The sequence below is a fragment of the Lipotes vexillifer genome, unplaced genomic scaffold (genome assembly GCF_000442215.2).
Source record: "Lipotes vexillifer unplaced genomic scaffold, Lipotes_vexillifer_v1.1 scaffold581, whole genome shotgun sequence".
NCBI lineage: Eukaryota > Metazoa > Chordata > Mammalia > Artiodactyla > Lipotidae > Lipotes > Lipotes vexillifer.
The window spans coordinates 525,958-544,905 of record NW_006788182.1 but is presented as its reverse complement, the minus strand read 5'-3'; the positions used below and the strand labels follow the sequence as shown (position 1 = coordinate 544,905).

At 38.2% G+C, this 18,948-nt stretch overlaps 1 pseudogene; it reads right to left on the bottom strand.

The window, feature by feature from the left end:
* Nucleotides 1-18,154: 18,154 nt before the first annotated feature.
* LOC103076834 (6.8 kDa mitochondrial proteolipid pseudogene) lies at nucleotides 18,155-18,337 on the bottom strand (annotated as a pseudogene).
* Nucleotides 18,338-18,948: the final 611 nt, after the last annotated feature.

The following is an 18,948-nucleotide window of genomic DNA, read 5'->3' as shown; positions in this document are numbered from 1 at the left end:
CACTTCATATTAATACAAATAAATCTAATTCATTGTTTTGTATAACTGCATAATATTCCATAGTATATATGAACTATAATTTATTCAACCATTCTATTGATGATTAAAAACATTTATAATTAAAAATACAGTACAAAGTTTTAGATATATTTTTACCTACTGGAACGTATATGACTATAGATCTTATCCTTCAGTGATCTATGAGTCGATGGTAAATTTTAAGTTTTATAATAACGTTCCAGCTAATTGTTAAAAATGCTGTAGCCTTTCACAGTTGAACCACCACTGTGTAGGAGTTCCTGTTTCTCCATATTCTTGACAGGGCTAAAGAGTTACAAAGTTCTGCAATTTGGGGTAAAAATGGTATCTCAATACTCTTTTGATTTCCATTTCCCTATTAGTGATGTTGAACATCTATTCATGTGTTTTGGGACACCGACCATTCTTTTTGTCTTCACAAATTTTCTGAAAACAACAATGAGAAGGTAAATGTTTTATTTTGTTTTGTTTTTGAATTTTTAATTAATAGGCTTTAGTTTTCAGAGAAGTTTTAGGTTCACAACAAAGTTAAGCACATAGTACGGAAGTTCCCACATAACCTTACCTCCCCAACACACACACACACACACACAGCCTGCCCCACCATCAACATTTGTTACAATCCATGAACCAACACTGATACATCATTATCAACCAAAGTCTATAGTTTACATTAAGGTTCTTTGTGTTGTACACAAAATTTTGACAAATTTATAATAACATATATCCACCACTGTAGAATCATACGAAATGGTTTCAGTGCCCTAAATAAAATCATCTGTGTTCCACCTAACCCCTGGGTGTGTGTGTGTGTGTGTGTGTGTGTGTGTGTGTGTGTGTGTGTATACTATATTGTCATATAATATATAATTATATATATAATATATATATATGGCTTATATATATCGTGTGTATACACATACACACTTAAGTTTTCCAACACACTTTTAAGAGAAAGTTAGGTTCTGAAATAGACAGATGTGGTGGAAGTGGCTCCCAAGGGCCTCAGGCTGTGTTCCCCAATAGGATGGTGCCACTGATTGGATTTCATGATCTGGATAGACCGCAGGCATGGCTTCGGGGTCAGACAGAGACTCAGGCTGAGCTCAGCAATCAGACAGGGCCATAGGCTGAACCCAAAGTTGGCTGGGGCCAGTCTGGGCTTCGCAATCAGGTAGGCCACCGGCAATGCTCCACTGTTGGGCAAGATCACCGGCTAGGCTATCTGGTTGTACAGCGCATCCAGCTGTATCCTGCAGCTGGGTGGGTCTGGAGACTATTCTTCATGGTTGGGCAGGTCGCTCTCTGGGCTACCTGGTTGGGTGGGGCCACAGGTTATGCTCCATGATTGGATGCGTTCATCGGTCAGGCTCTCTGCCTGGATGAAGCCACAAGCTGTGTTAAGCAATCATGCAGGGCCATAGGCTGGGATCTGAGGCAGGGGACACGGGTTCTAGCCCTGGTCCGGGAAGATCCCACATGTCACGGGGCAACAAAACCCGTGTGCCAGGGACACTGTTTAGGCTCCCTGATTGTGTGAAACTAGAGACTATGCTCAACAGTTTGGTAGGGCTGCTGGCTTGGCTCTTGGCTTTAAGATGGGCTCCAGGGCTACCTGGGTTCTCGGGCCAAGCCTTCTGCTCTGATGGGACTGGGAGGCTATAATAAGCAGTTGTGTAGGACTACAAATTTGAGTCCCTGCCTGGGTGTGGCTATAGCATAGACTCCATGGCCAGTAGAGCCCACTGACTAGACTCTACAGATGGGCAGATAGAGTCACTTGGGCACTGCTACAAACAGGAATATAGTCCACCAAGATATGAGTGAATCTCTTCTCTATCTCTATCTGATCCCCAGTGATCCCCATGATACAAGATCTGAGTGGGCGTCCCAGAATGTACACCCAAAGCTGGGGGAGCTAGATGTCCACCTTGCTCTCTGTTCCCAGTGGGGCAAATGTAGACCCCAGGGAGCCATCCCTCAGTGTGGTGCTGTGCCACTACAGGGAGGGGTGATGCCATCAAAGTGAAACCTCTCCTCTTACCCTTCCAATGCAGTCCCTTCTCTATCTCTGTGTTCTAGGAGGTCACTTCAGCCTTACTCCCAGGGATTTTTACAATTGTGTCCTGTCTATGGATAGTTGATTGTTGGTCTTCTTGTGAAGGAGACTAAAGTTGGGAATGACCTATGTTGCCATCTTGATGTTACGTCCAGGGGCTCCCAGAGAACAGCCAAAAGGGACAGGAGTCGTTAAGTCCACTTCCAGGTCCACAGCCAAGACCAAGTTCTGTATGCATATCACCTGATGCATGGGGGGGCATGACTCCCCCTGGGTCCCTAGGTGTATGGTGCTGGTGATAGAACCAAAGTCAAACAGGACTGTAAGGCTTTTCTGGTGGCACAGTGGTTAAGAATCCACCTGTCAAGGCAGGGGACACGGGTTCAAGCCCTGGTCCGGGAAGATCCCACATGCCACAGAGCAACAAAACCCGTGTGCCACAACTACTGAGCCTGCGTTCTAGAGCCTGTGAGCCACAGCCGCTGAGCCCACATGCCACAACTACTGAAGCCCGTGCACCTAGAGCCATTGCTCTACAACAACAGAAGCTACTAGAATGAGAAGTCCACGCACTGTAATGAAGAGTAGCCCCCGCTCATCGCAACTAGAGAAAGCCTGCGTGCAGGAACGAAGGCCCAATGCAGCCAAATGTTAAATAAATAAATAAATTTATTTATTTAAAAAACAAAACAAAACAGGACTCTAGCTAAGTTCACAGAGGGACAGAGCTGTTTCCAGATCTGCAGTTGGGACCACAGTCAGAGAATCAGACACCTCAGTAAGAGACTGCCTCGGTCTTGGATTGCGCTGGGATTTCACAATCTCCTAACTGGATCTGAAAGCTCACACAAAGGCCCTTTTGTCTGAGGATGGATGCCTAATTATTGTTGTTGAGTAGGGGATATAAATGAGGGATGTCTTATTTGGCCATCTTGCTGACATCACCCTCCCCAACTTATTTTTTGAGAGTATGACCTTATATTATAATCTGGCAAGGACAACAGCAATATTTAAAACTGGTAATACATCAAAATTATGTTGTATTTATTCCAGGAATACAAAATTGGGTTGACACTTCAAATCAATCAATTTATTTCACCACAATTACAGAAATAAAAACTGTATCATCATCTCAATGGATGCAGAAAAAGCCTTTTATGAAATTCAGCATCCAATCAGGATGAAACTCTTAGTAAACTAATACCATATGAAAACATTGAAAATACATTGTAGAGCACAGATTTATTTTGTGACATCATTCTGACTGTTTGAAATGTATTTTGGTTAACTCCTTAATTTCCCTTTGCTCAGGGTAATGAAGAACTGATTAATGAAGAGCTTAATAATTATATGTGAAAGACCTGTTTACACAAAAAAAGCATTTCACAAGCTTCACAAGGCATTTGAGAAATTAACTGAGTTGAATGGGCAACTTGAAACATAAGCAATGCAAAAGAAGTATTAGAAATATAAGGAAGACATTCTAATACAATCAAATGCTAGTCATATTTATTTCCCAGTTTGTGGAAGGGGATTGGTTACACAAAACATTTCACCCAGAGTTCAAAGATAAACTCTTTTCTACTACCCTAGAATATCTGAACTGGACAGAATCCCAGTCAGTCAAATCTAATCACTTCCACAAAGAATGGCCCTTATGGAACCCATTCCCAAAGGAATCCTGCTCCTGTCCCAGAACAGTCTTAGGATGAGCCCCTACAAAGTGTCTCTGCCATACACCCTTCCTCACCAAGGCCTTCCCACTGACCAGAGCCTATCAATGGGCCAGGAAGACTCCTAACACTAGCACTGATGAGCACTGGAGTGGCTAAGGCTTTGAGGATTTCAGAGGCAATACTGTAACCCCATGGTACAAACTGTATTCTCCAATTCTAGTCCTAACGAACTGATTCACCATCCTTGCTGGAAATGCTAGAGACAAGGAGCCTGCAGTTAAGTGAGAAGTCAGTGAAGGCTCAACAAGAAAGAATACGTTTCTGCTGAAGTTTCTCCAGCTGTAGAATCAAGCTCACACAGAAAGTAATAGATTCTCTGGGGGACAAAAATCCCCTTCTTATCTACCCAAAAAAGACAGAAGCAGAAAAATGTTTACCCAATAAAATGTCAGGTAGCAAAAAGAATGGATGAAAACTTTTTATGAGCAATTGCTTTCCTCCTTTTCCTTCACATCCTCTGGCCCCCTCCACCACCTCTCCTACCTGTCTGAGCAAAGCCTAAGGCCAACGGCAGTGTGGGTACATGTGACGTAGCTCTGTCACAAAGTGTTATTAAGCTTCTCGCCAGTGAGTAGGAGCTTCTGTCACAAAGCTCAGACCTTTCTGGGTTTACACATATGGAATGGGAGGTGGGAAACATTGCAGAGTATCAATAATCTGTGAATGATTTTTTACTTCTGCACACAGGTGCCAAGTGCCTGAGCTTCTGAAAGGGAGGAAGAGAATGACCCTTGGCTGAGAAATTAATGATGGTTAATTATTAAAAATATCAGTTACTGCATACATCCTAACCTCTGTAGCCCAGATTCCAGTAAAAAGAAGCCTCAGAGTCATTTGAAAGCATTCCAGTCCAGGTAAGAGCCAGAATAGAGAAAGGACGGATACAGCTAACAGCACAGGGTCCCAGGAACCCAAGTTTGGAGGTCCCTGTTTCACTCTCAAAGTACTGCTCTGCTTGACTTTCCCATTGTCACTGTTAAGTCCTCTTTAGCAGTGGGAAGGTATCACTGAACTCTGGCCTGTTGGCTATGGGCTGTGACTCGTAGGGCATGCAGTGCTTACTTCTCTTTTCCTGCTCAGAACAGTCATTCTCCAAAATAATGCCCTCCATCTTCCCCCCCACCCTCTTCCTCGTGCTTTCTGAGTACTCACTATGTAGCTAAGCATTGCTAGGTGCAGAGGTGGATACCAAGAAATGCACAACCTAATCTCTGGCCTCCAGAGGCTTACAATTCCTCTGCCACTATAAATTAACTATAAATTCCCTTTTAAAGTTCCTGTCATGCCCTTCATTGCGCTCAATCCCCTTTCATCACCGTCTTTACAGTCACGCAAGAACCTCTCCCTCTTTGCTTAAGAGCTAAATAAAAATCTGATTCAGAGCCATTTTTTCTCTTTGTCAGGCTCATTGCAGTATGGTTGGCTGTAAACTCTGATTCACCCACATCTAAACTGTGAAGCTGAGGATTCAGAGTACACTGGATGCTCAGGGTGGAAATGTGTGATTGGTCTCTTCTTCCCATGTCACTGTTCCCAGGGAGAGACTTGGACAGCCCTGTCTTCAGTCTGCTGGATGGCATTCTTTGGTTCATTTCGTCTTTGCACACCATTCTTGCACTGTGTCATCCCTAAGGGGTCTCCCAGTCTCCCCTGTACTCAGCCCCCAACCTCATTCGGTACCCTCACACTCAGCATATTGTGTCACCTCCTATTTTATAGAGAAGATTTAAAGGGTCTTTCCATTTGGAACCCAAAGCCTCATACATTAACCCTCCCTCTCTGGCCTGCTCTTCCCTGGAGAAAACATATCCTTACTGCTGCGCAAAACCTAGAGATAAGAACAAACAGCCCTACAAATAATTTCTGCTTCACAGAGCACAGTCTGAGGAGGACACTGAAGCTGCTGATATTTCATATATTAGGCTGTGGAGTCAGCATCAGGTTAGGGGGGAAATGCACTAAGTTGCTAATTCTGCAAATAGTATTCTCTATCATCTTAAACTTTCATAGCTTAATTGTAATAAATTTAAATTTCATAATTTAATAAATTTCTGTTCTCAAGTTTTAAATCTTGCTATTAATGAACTAATAAAGACTTATTGGTGCCTAGCACAAATTTGCATATGGTAAGATGCTCAATAAATTTCTTAGGAAAACATATTTCCCAAGTGCAGCTACATTTTGCTTCTTTTCTAATAAAATTTTGACAATTAAAACTTTTTAAAGTAATCATAACTGTAATCATATGACTAAATTCATAATGGTTCTTAAAGATGATTGCTTCTTTTTCTTCTCACTACATCAGAGTTCCTTCTACTACTGCTGTGATCATACGTAATTTTGGGGAAAATCTGGAAGCAGATTGCAGTGGATTCCCAGAAAAACATTTTAAGCTCTCAATATTCAACAGTAAGTAAACAAACAATCCAACTAAAAATAGGCAGAAAAATTACATCCATACTATGGAATACTACTACTACATGCAATTAAAAAAGAATGAGCTGTTGAAGTATGCAACAACTTGGTCAGATCTACTTACATTGGGTTTAATTGCCCTTCATGATCTAGATTTTTACAAGATGGAAAGACAGACTGTTGACCTTCCTGCTAACTTTTCTAATCAAACTTTAACACTATGATTTCTCCCTGAGCACTGCTTTAGCTGCATCACACAAATTTTGTTATGTTCTGTTTTTACTTTCATCCAATTCAAAATATGTTCTAATTTTCCTTATGATTTCTGCTTTACCCATGGATTATTTAGGAAAGTGGTGTTTAATTTCCAAATATTCAGGTATTTTCCACATGTATTTCTGTTATTGATTTTTAATTTAATTTCATTATGGTATTAGGAGATACTCCATCATTTTAATCCTTTTTAACGTAGTCAAACTTGTTTAAATCCCAGCAAATGATCTTGGTGAATATCCTATGAACACATGAAAAAAAATGTGTATTCTGTTTTTGATGAAATATTCACTACGTGTCAATTAGGTCAAGTTAGTGGAAACTGTAGGTCTTCTTTTTTTATTCTTCAATCTATTTTTTTCTTCCATGTTTCTTCTATGTCTTCTTTTTCTTTATATTTGTACTTATATCTACTACATGTTACATCAATTATTAAGCAAGAAGCGTTGAAATTTCCAACCACAATTGTGGATTTGTCTATATCCCCTTTTAGGTATATCAGTTTCTGCTTCATTTATGTTAAACTCTGGTATTAGGTGCACAGACATTTAAAATTGTTACGTCTTCTTGATAAACTGACCCTTTTATCATCTTGAACGGTTTTTGTTTATCTATGCTAATATTCCTTATCCTGAAGTCTACTTTCCCCGATATAATTTATCCTCTGAAGCCTATTTTGCTGAGTGTTTGTATGGCATATATTTTCTGTCTGTTTATTTTTAATCTATCTGGTATTTATATTTAAAATGCATTTCATATAAATATCATATAAGAGGTCCTGATTTTTTGTTCATGGCAACAAATCCTATCTTTTAATTAGATGTTTAGTCCATTTATTTTAAAGTAGCTGTTTACACAGTTTAGTGTAAGTCTCCCATGTGGCCAATTATTTACTATTTTATGTTTATTGTTCCTTCTTTCTTAGTTTATTTTGCAAAAATCATGCATTTTTAGTATTCAATGGTATCTAGCTCTCTTGGCTTTTTATCTCCTCCTTCTCCTCCTTCTCCTCCTCCTCATCCTTATTCTTCATCATCATTGCCCCAAGGTTTACAATATGTATATTTAAATTACCAAAGTCTGCCTTGAATTCACATTATATCATTTTTACATATCATACAAGAAAACTGAACAGTATAATTTCACATGTTCCTTCTTATTTGTGCTTTTTGTCATTCACTTTACTTCTACACATGTTATAAACCCCATAGGAAATTGGTTTTGTTAGCATTACACAGTTTTTCCAGAAAAACTTAATGAGTATCCAAACTAACCTTGAAAAAGAAGAACAAAATTCATATTTCTCAATTTCAAAAAACTTACTACAAAGCTAGAGTAATCAAGACTGTGTGCTACTGGCATGAAGACAACTATACAGATCAATGGAATAGAACTTAGGGTCCAGAAATAAACCCATATACCTTTTAGGTCATTATAATGGTATTAAGATAATTCCATGGGGAATAAAGAGTCTTCATCAAATGGTTCTGGGACAACTGGATTTAATGGACATCCATAGATTACTTCAACAAATAGCAGATTACACATTCTTCCCAAGCTCACAAGTTCACCAACATAGACTGCATTCTGGACCATAAAACACAATTTAACAAATTTAAAAGAATAAAAATCATGCAATATCTGCTCTCAGGCCAAAATGGAATTAAACTAGAAATCAGTAACAAAAAGATAACTGTAAAATCTCAAAATGCATGGAGATTAAACACATGCTTCCAACTAACACATGGGTCAAAGAAAAATCTCAAGATAAATTTTAAAATATTTTGAACTAAATGGAAATACAACTTATCAAAATTTGTGGGAGTCAACAAAAACAGTGCTTAGAGGGAAAATTATAGCATTGAATACATATATTAGAAAAGAAAAAAAATATGAAATCAATAATCTAAATTTCCACGTACAGAAACTAGAAAAAGAAGAGCACATTAAACCCAGAGTAAGTGGAAGAAAATAAATAATAATGATTAGAGCAGAAATCAATTAAATTGAAAACAGAAATCAACAGAGAAAAATCAATGAAACCGATAGCTGGAAAAATCAATAAAATCAATAAGCCTCTAAGCAGGCTAATCAAAAAAAAAAAGAGAGATAGGACCCTAAGTACTAATATCAGATGAAACAGAGGAGATCACTACAGACCCCATAAAAGGATAATAAAAGAATCCTTTATTGAACAACTCTATGCCCGCAAATTTGATAACCCAGATGAAATGGACCACAATTCCTTGAAAGACACAACCTGTAAAAATTCACACAAGAAGAAACAATCTGAATAGCTCTATATCTATGAAAGAAATTGAATCAAAAATTAATAACCTTTAAAACAGAAAGCACAAGGCCCAGACGCTCAATGTAAGTTCATCAACTGCAACAAATGTACACCCTGATGGGGGCTTTTGAAAATAGCGGAGGCTATGTATACGTGGGGGTAGGAAATATATGAAAAATTTCTTTATCTTCCCCTCAATTTTGTTGTGAAATTAAAACTATTCTTAAAAAAAGTCTTTTTTAAAGATTTATTTTTATACAATTTTTAAAGGTTAGAAATAAAGTCAGTTAAAAAATGACAACCCGGAAAGGACCTTCAAGATGGTGGAGGAGTAAGACGTGGAGATCACCTTCCTCTCCACAAATACATAAAAATACATCTACATGTGGAACAACGCCTCCAGGACACATGCTGAATGCAGGCAGAAGACCTCAGACTTCCCAAAAGGCAAGAAAATCCCCAGGTACCTGGGTAGGGCAAAAGAAAAAAGAAAAAACGGAGACAAAAGAATATGGATGGAACCCGCAACTCTGGGAGGGAGCAGTGAAATAGGAAAAGTTTCCATACACTAGGAAGCCCCTTCACTGGCGGAGACGGGGGTGGGGGTGAAGCTGCAGAGCCATGGAGGAGAGCACAGCAACAGTGGTGCAGAAGGCAAAGCAGAGAGATTCCCGCACACAGGATCACTGCTGACCAGCACTTACCAGCCTGAGAGGCTTGTCTGCTCACCCACCAGGGTGGGTGGGGGCTGGGAGCTGAGGCTTGGGCTTTGGAGGTCAGACCCCAGGGAGAGGACTGGGGTTGGCTACGTGAACACAGCCTGAAGGGGGCTAGTGCAGCACAGCTAGCCTGGACGGAGTCCAGGAAAAAGTCCGGACCTGCCAGAGAGGCAAGAGACCTTTCTTTCGGGGTGCACAAGGAGACAGGATCCCTTCCCACTGTGCCCACAAAAGGCAGAGCACTGCCTAAGGGAGCTCCAGAGACGGCAGTGAGCCATGGCTATCAGCTCAGACCCCAAAGAACGGAATGAAATGCTAAGACTGCTGCCACTGCCACCAAGAATCCTGTGTGCAAGCTCAGGCCACTGTCAACAGCCCCCCGGGAGTCCATGCAGCATGCCACTGCCAGAGTCCCGAGATCCAGGGACAACTTCCCTGGTAGAACACATGGCACACCTCAGACTGTTGCAACGTCAGGAAGGCCTCTGCCACCTCAGACTCACTCCGCATTCCAATTATGACTACCATACCCCCATCCTTCCCCCGGCCTGAGTAAGCAACAGAGCCCTAATCAGTTGCTGCCTTAACCCCTACTGTCCTGGGTAGGGAACAGACACCTGAAGGCAACCTACATGCAGAGGCGGGGCCAAAACCTAAGCTGAACCTCAGGAGCTGTGCAAACAAAGAAGAGGAAGGGAAATTTTTCCATGCAGCCTCAGGAGCAGCAGATTAAATCCCCACAATCAAACTGATAAACCCTGGAACTGAAGAATACCTGAATAGACAATGAACGTTCCCAAAATTGAGGCAGTGGACTTTGGGAGCAACTGTAGACTTCAGGTTTGCCTTCTGTGCCTAATTTCTAGTTTTATGTTCACCTTAGTATACTATTTAGTGCTTATTATTATTGGTGGATTTCCTGGTTTGGCTGCTCTCTTCCGCTTATATATATATATTCTTTCCTTTTTCTCTTTTTCTGTGTATGTGCATGTTTCTTTGTGTGAATTAGTCTGTATAGGTTTGCTTTTACCATTTGTGCAAGGGTTCTGTCCATTTTTTTGTTTTTGTTTTTGTTTTCTCTTCCTTTCCTTCTGAGCCATGTGGCTGGCAGGGTCTTGGTGCTCAGGCCAGGGTTTAGGCCTGAGCCTTGGAGGTGGGAGGGCCGAGTCCAAGAAGTTGGACCACCAGAAACTTCTCAGACCCAAATAATATCAATCAGCGAGAGCTCTCACAGACAAATTTGTCTCAACACTAAGACCCAGCTCCACCCAACGGCCAACAAGCCCCAGTGTTGGAGGCCCCATGCCAAACAACAAGCAAGATAGGAACACAACCACACCCATTAGCAGACAGGCTGCCTAAAGGCATATTAAGTTAACAGACACTCCAAAACACACCACCGGGGGCTTCCCTGGTGGCGCAGTGGTTGAGAGTCCGCCTGCCGATGCAGGGGACACGGGTTCATGCCCCAGTCCAGGAGGATCCCACATACCACGGAGCAGCTGGGCCCGTGAGCCATGGCTGCTGAGCCTGCACGTCTGGAGCCTCTGCTCCACAATGGGAGAGGTCACAACAGTGAGAGGCCCACGTACCGCAAAAAAAGAAAGAAAAAAAGAACACACCACCGGATGTGGCCTTGCATACCAAAAGGACAAGATCCAGCCCCACCAACCAGAACACAGGCACCAGTGCCCACCGCAAGGAAGCCTACACAAGCCCCTGAACCAACATCATCCACTGGGGCAGACACCAAAAGTAACGGGAACTACGAACATGCAGCTTGAGAAAAGGAGACCCCAAACACAGTAAGTTAAACAAAATGAGAAAGCAGAGAAATATAAAGCAGATCAAGGAGCAAGGTAAAAACCCACCAGACCAAACAAATGAAGAGAAAATAGGCAGTCTACCTGAAAATGAATTCAGAGTAATGATAATAAAGATGATCCAAAATCTCAGAAATAGAATGGAGAAAATACAAGAAACATTTAACAAGGAACTAAAAGAACTAAAGAGCAAACAAACAATGATGAACAACACAATAAATGAAATTTAAAAACTCTAGAAGGAACCAACAGCAGAATAACTGAGGCAGAAAGAACGGATAAGTGACCTGAAAGATAAAATGATGGAAATAACTGTGTCAGAGCAGAAAAAAGAAAAAAGAATGAAAAGAATTCAGGACACTCTCAGAGACCTCTGGGAGAACATTAAACGCACCAACATTAAATTATAGGGGTCTTAGAAGAAGAAGAGAAAAAGAAAGGGTCTGAGAAAATATTTGAAGAGATTATAGTTGAAAACTTCCCTAACATGGGAAAACAAATAGTCAATCAAATTCAGGAAGCAAAGAGAGTCCCACAGAGAATAAATCCAAGGAGAAACATGCCAAGAAACATTAATCAAACTATCAAAAATTAAATTCAAATAAAATATATTAAAAGCAGCAAGGAAAAAGCAACAAATAACATACAAGGGAAACCCCATAAGGTTAACAGCTGATCTTTCAGCAAAAACTCTGCAAGCCAGAAGGCAGTGGCAGGACATATTTAAGGTGATGAAAGGGAAAAACCTACAAAAAACATTACTCTACGCAGCAAAGATCTCATTCAGATTTGATGGAGAAATTAAAACCTTTACAGAAAAGAAAAAGTTTAGAGAATTCAGCAGCACAAAACCAGGTTTACAACAAATGCTAAAGGAACTTCTCTAGGCAAGAAACACAAGAGAAGGAAAAGACCTACAATAACAAACCCAAAACAATTAAGAAAACAATTAAGAAAACAGTAACAGGAATATACATATAGATAACTATATTAAAGGTAAATGGATTAAATACTCTAACCAAAAGACACAGGCTCACTGAATGAATACAAAAACAAGACTCATATATATGCTGTCTACAAGAGACCCATTTCAGACTGAGGGACACATACAGACTGAAAGTGAGGGGATGGAAAAAGATATTCCATGCAAATGGAAATCAAAAGACAGCTGCTGTAGCAATACTCATATCAGACAAAATACACTTTAACATAAAGACTATTATAAGAGAAAAAGAAGGACACAACATAATGATCAAGGGATCAATCCAAGAAGATATAACAATTGTAAATATTTCTGCACCCAACATAGGAGCACCTCAAAACATAAGGCAAATAGTAACAGCCATAAAAGGGGAAATAGACAGTAACACAATAACAGTAGGGGACTTTAACACCCCACTTTCACCAATGGACAGATCATCCAAAATGAAAATAAGGAAACACAAGCTTTAAAAGACATATTAAACCAGATAGACTTAATTGATATTTATAGGACATTCCATCCAAAAACGGAATACACTTTCTTCTCAAGTGCTCATGGAACATTTGCAAGTATAGATCATACTGGGTCACAAATCAAGCCTTGGTAAATTTAAGAAAACTGAAACCTTATCAAGTATCTTTTCTGAACAAAACACTATGAGACTAGATACCAATTACAGGAAAAAAAACTGTAAAACAAAAACACATGAAGCCTAAACAATATGCTACTAATTAACCAAGAGATCACTGAAGAAATCAAAGAGGAAATCAAAAAGTACCTAGAAACAAATGACAATGAAAACACGATGACCCAAAACATATGGGATGCAGCAAAAGAAGTTCTAAGAGGGAAGTTTATAACAATATAATTCTACCTTAAGAAACAAGAAAAATTTCAAAGAAAAAACCTAACCATACACCTAAAGCAATTAGAGAAAGAAGAACAACAAAACCCCAGAGTTAGCAGAAGGAAAGAAATCATAAAGATCAGATCAGAAATACATGAAAAAGAAATGAAGGAAACAATAGAAAAGATCAATAAAACTAACACCTGGTTCTTTGAGAAGATAAACAAAATTGATAAACCATTAGCCAGACTCATCAAGAAAAAAAGGGGAGAAGACTCAAATCAGTAGAATTAGAAATGAAAAAGGAGAAGTAATAACTGACATTGCAGAAATACAAAGGATCATGAGAGACTACTACGAGCAACTATATGCCAAAAAAATGGACAACCTGGAAGAAATGGACAAATTCTTAGAGAAGTACAAACTTTCAAGACTGAACCAGGAAGAAATAGAAAATATGAACAGACCATTCACAAGCACTGAAATTAAAACTGTGATTAAAAGTATTCCAACAAACAAAAGTCCAGGACCAGATGGCTTTGCAACTGAATTCTGTCAAACATTTAGAGAGGAGCTAACACCTAACATTCTCACACTCTTCCAAAATATAGCCGAGGGAGGAACACTCCCAAACTCATTCTACGAGGCCACCATCATCCTGATATTAAAACCAGAGAAAGATGTCACAAAAAAAAGAAAACTACCTGCCAGTAACACTCATGACATTGATGCAAAAATACTCAACACAATACTAGCAAACAGAATCCAGCAGCACATTAAAATGACCATACACCATGATCAAGTAGGGTTTATCCCAGAAAAGCAAGGATTCTTCAGTATATGTAAATCAATCAATGTGACACACCATATTAACAAACTGAAGGATAAAAACCATATGATAATATCAATAGATGCAGAAAAAGCTTCTGACAAAATTAAACACCCATTTATGATAGAAACTCTCCAGAAAGTGGACACAGAGGGATCCTAACTCAACATAATAAAGCCATATCTGACAAACCCACAGCCAACACTGTTCTCAATGGTGAAAAACTGAAAACATTTCCTCTAAGATCAGGAACAAGACAAGGTTGCCTACTCTCACCATCATTATTCAACATAGTTTTGGAAGTTTTAGCCACAACAATCAGAGAAGAAATGAAATAAAAGGAATCCAAAACCAAAAAGAAGAAGTGAAACTGTCACTGTCTGCAGATGACATGATACCATACATAGAGAATCCCAAAGATGTTACCAGAAAACTACTAGAGCTAATCAATGAATTTGGTAAAGTAGCAGGATACAAAATTAATGCACAGAAATCACTTGCATTTCTATACACTAACAACAAAAAATCTGAAAGAGCAATTAAGGAAACAATCCCATTTACCACTGCAACAAAAAGAATAAAATACCTAGGAATAAACCTTGTGAAGGAGACAAAAGACCTGTATGCAGAAAAATATAAGACACTGATGAAAGAAATTAAAGATGATACAAATAGATGGAGAGATATACCATGTTCTTGGATTGGAAGAATCAACATCGTGAAAATGACTATACTACCCAAAGCAATCCACAGATTCAATGTAATCCCTATCAAGCTATCAATGTCATTTTTCACAGAACTAAAACAAAAAATTTCACAATTTGTATGGAAGCACAAAAGACCCCATATAGCCAAAGCAATCTTGAGAAAGAAAAATGGAGCTGGAGGAATCAGGCTCCCTGACTTCAGACTATACTACAAAGCTACAGTAATCAGGACAGTATGGAACTGGCACAAAAACAGAAGTATAGATCAATGGAACAGGATAGAAAGCCCAGAGATAAACCCATGCACATATGGTCACCTTATCTTTGATAAAGGAGGCAAGCATATACAATGGAGAAAAGACAGCCTCTTCAATAAGTGATGCTGGGAAAACTGGACAGGTACATCTAAAAGAATGAAATTAGAACGCTTTTTAACACCATATATAAAAATAAACTCAAAATGGATTAAAGACCTAAATGTAAGACCGGACACTATAAAACTCTTAGAGGAAAACACTGGCCGAACATCTTTGACATAAATCACAGCAAGATCCTTTTTGACCCACCTCCTAGAGAAATGGAAAAAAATACAAAAATAAACAAATGTGACATAATGAAACTTCAAAGCTTTTGCACAGCAAAGGAAACCATAAACAAGACCAAAAGACAACCCTCAGAATGGGAGAAAATATTTACAAACAAAGCAACTGATAAAGAATTAATCTCCAAAATATACAAGCAGCTCATGCAGCTCAATATCAAAAAAACAAACAACCCAATCCAAAAATGGGCAGAAGACCTAAATAGACATCGCTCCAAAGGAGATGTACAGATTACCAACAAACACATGAAAGGGTGCTCAACATCACTAATAGTTAGAGAAATGCAAATCAAAACCAGAATGAGGTATCACCTCACACCAGTCAGAATGGCCATCATCAAAAAATCTACAAACAATAAATGCTGGAGAGGGTGTGGAGAAAAGGGAACCCTCTTGCATTGTTGGTGGGAATGTAAATTGATACAGCCACTGTGGAGAACAGTATGGAGGTTCCTTAAAAAACTAAAAATAGAACTATCATATGACCCAGCAATCCCACTGCTGGGTATATACCTTAAAAAAAAAACCCATAGTTCAAAAAGAGACATGTACAACAATGTTCACTGCAGCTCTATTTACAACAGCCAGGACATGGAAGCAACCTAAGTGTCCATCGACAGATGAATTGTTAAAGAAGATGTGGCACATATATATAATGGAATATTACTCAGCCATAAAAAGAAATGAAATTGAGTTATTTGTAGTGAGGGGGATGGACCCAGAGTCTGTCATACAGAGTGAAATAAGTCAGAGACAGAAAAACAAATACTGTATGCTAACACATATATATGGAATCTTAAAAAAAAAAATGGTTCTGAAGAACCTAGGGGCAGGACAGGAATAAAGATACAGAGGTAGGGAATGGACTTGAGGACATGGGGAAGGGGAAGCTGGAACAAAGTGAAAGAGTAGCAATGACTTTTATACACTACCAAATATAAAATAGATAGCTAGTGTGAAGCATCCACATAGCAGAGGGAGATCAGCTCGGTGCTTTGTGACCTCCTAGAGGGGTGGGTTAGGGAGGGCGGGAGGGAGATGCAAGAGGGAGGGGATATGGGGATATATGTATACCTATAACTGATTCACTTTGTTATAAAGCAGAAACTAATACAACACTGTAAAGTAATTATACTCCAATTAAGATGTTTAAAACATTAAATTAAATTAAAAAAAGACAACCTACAGAAGGGAAAAAATTATTTTCAAATAATATCTGATAAGGTCTAGTACCCAAAATATGTAAAGAACTCTTACAACTCAAAAATAAAAAAGATAACCCAATGTAAAATACTTAAAATCATCATTTTGTATTGAAATACTTCAGCCTTATTGTTGAAAAGTAGTTTATATGAATGGATCTAATAATTCTATATTCTCCATTCTGTTATAATTCATATGTATTTTATTATTCCATAGCCATGGCATTTAGTTTAATGTAGGTTTATGGTAAACCCTTTTATTCTCCTTTTTTCTTTGTAAAAATTGTTTTGGCAGTTCTAGATCTTTTGCATGTACATATAAATGTTAAACTGACTTATCAACTTCTATTTTACTAAGCCTGTAGGAATTTTGGTTGAGATTGTTTGAATTTATACACTAACTTAGGGGGAATTGACATGTTAACAATATTAAACTTCCAATCCATGTGCATAATACATATCTTTACTTGTTCATGCTTTCTTTAATTTCTCTAAGCAATAATGTATAGTTTTCTGTGAAGACGTCTTCACATATTTGTAAAAGTTATCACTAAGTATTATTTTTAATGACTTTTAATGATATTTAAAATTGTTTTCTAATTTTTGCTATTATTTAGAATACAATATATTTGTATATGTTGGTCTTGTATTCTGAAAACTTGTTAAATTTACTTTTTAATTCTAGTACATTTTCTATTAATTTCTTGGGCTTCTTCTATAAACAGATGAGATCAGGAAGATTCAGAGTGGTATGGCTGTAGAATTTTTCTATAAACAAAAACAGACAATGTGTGAATAAAGACAATTTATATTTATTCACTTACAATTGTAATGCCTTTTTAAAATGCCTTTAATTCCTTTTCCTTACTATAAGTGATAAAATGTACCTTTGCATTACTCTTGTTCTAAGAGATAAAACATTGTCTTTCACCATTAATTACAGTAATATCTGTCAGTTATGAAAATTCCCTTCAATTGCTACATTGCCAAGATTTTTTTCATGAATGGAATCTAAACATTATCTATTTTTTTCTGAATCAATCAAGTTAATCATATATGATTTTTTTTCCTTTATTATGAATATGGTGAATTTCATTGATTGATTTTCAAATGTTAAACCCATCTTTTATTACCAAAAGTAAACCTACTTGTTCATGGTGCATGATCCATTTACATATTGTTAGATTTTATTTACTAGTATTTTCTTAACGATTTTTGCAAGTATGTTTATGAGGGATATTTTTCTTTCATTATCTTTTTATGTGTGTTATCTGTAAAGACCGTCTGGTTTTGAATTTGAATGAAGCTGGCCTCATAAAGTGAAAAACACTCTCACTTCCTCCCTAATCTGGAAGTTTGTGAAGAATTTGTACAAGTTCTGTAAATCTCTGATAGAATTTACCAGTGATGCCATTGAAGCCTGGAGTATTCTTTGTGGGAGAATCAAATATAATTTAATTTATTTAATAAAAATAGGACCACTCATATTTCTTTTCTTTTCTTTTTGTGGGTCTCACAGGTACATTTATTCATGCACAAGGGCATCAACACTGCTACAAGTCAACACGATGTCCCATGTTTGTGTCCTGCCTACAACATAGACAGACAAACATCCCATTCAAAGAAAGCTAGTTAATGATGACCATGAGCAGGCACAGGACCAGAAGCTTTCAAGGCTTTACTTCTTTTATCAGCACTCCTGATTTTATAAAAGATGAAGCCCATCAACCCCATTCCTACCCAAATCTCCTGGTAAACTTGGGTGTAGTAGGGCATCATGGGGATCCAAACGTTCTTAATAAGGCTTTGAAGCATCTTGGGCACAGGATCAGCATCTCAGGCCACCCTAACTCACAACAGACAACTTGGAAAGTTCACTGAGTGCACAGGCACTGCATGGGGCCTGCTGGGAAAGCAGGACCACTCATATTTTCTATGTTTCCTTGGGTCAAATTTGATCATCTGTGACTTTGAAAGACTTTATCAACTTCATGTATGTGGTTGAAGTGATTTACACAAAGTTTCTCATAATCTTCCTTTCTTAACCTTTTAATACATACAGGATCTGTAGTAATGTACCTTTTTTAATTGTGACTTTTTTTTCTTGGTTAGCCTGACTAGAAATTTATCAAATTTATTTTTTTTAAAGCTTTTGGTTTCATTTATTTTATTTTGTTTTCTATTTAATTCATTTCGGTTTTCATCTTTATTATTTATTTTCTTCTTTTCAATTTGGTTTTAATTTCCTCTTCCCTTTTAAGCTTCTTAAAGTGGAAGCTCTGATCACTGAACCTGGACTTTTATTCTTTACCAATATAAGCATTCAAAACTATAAAACTCTAAGAACTGCTTTAGTTCTATCACACAAGTTTTTATATCTTGCATTTTCATTCAGTTTAAGATACGTCCCAATTACCCCTGTGATT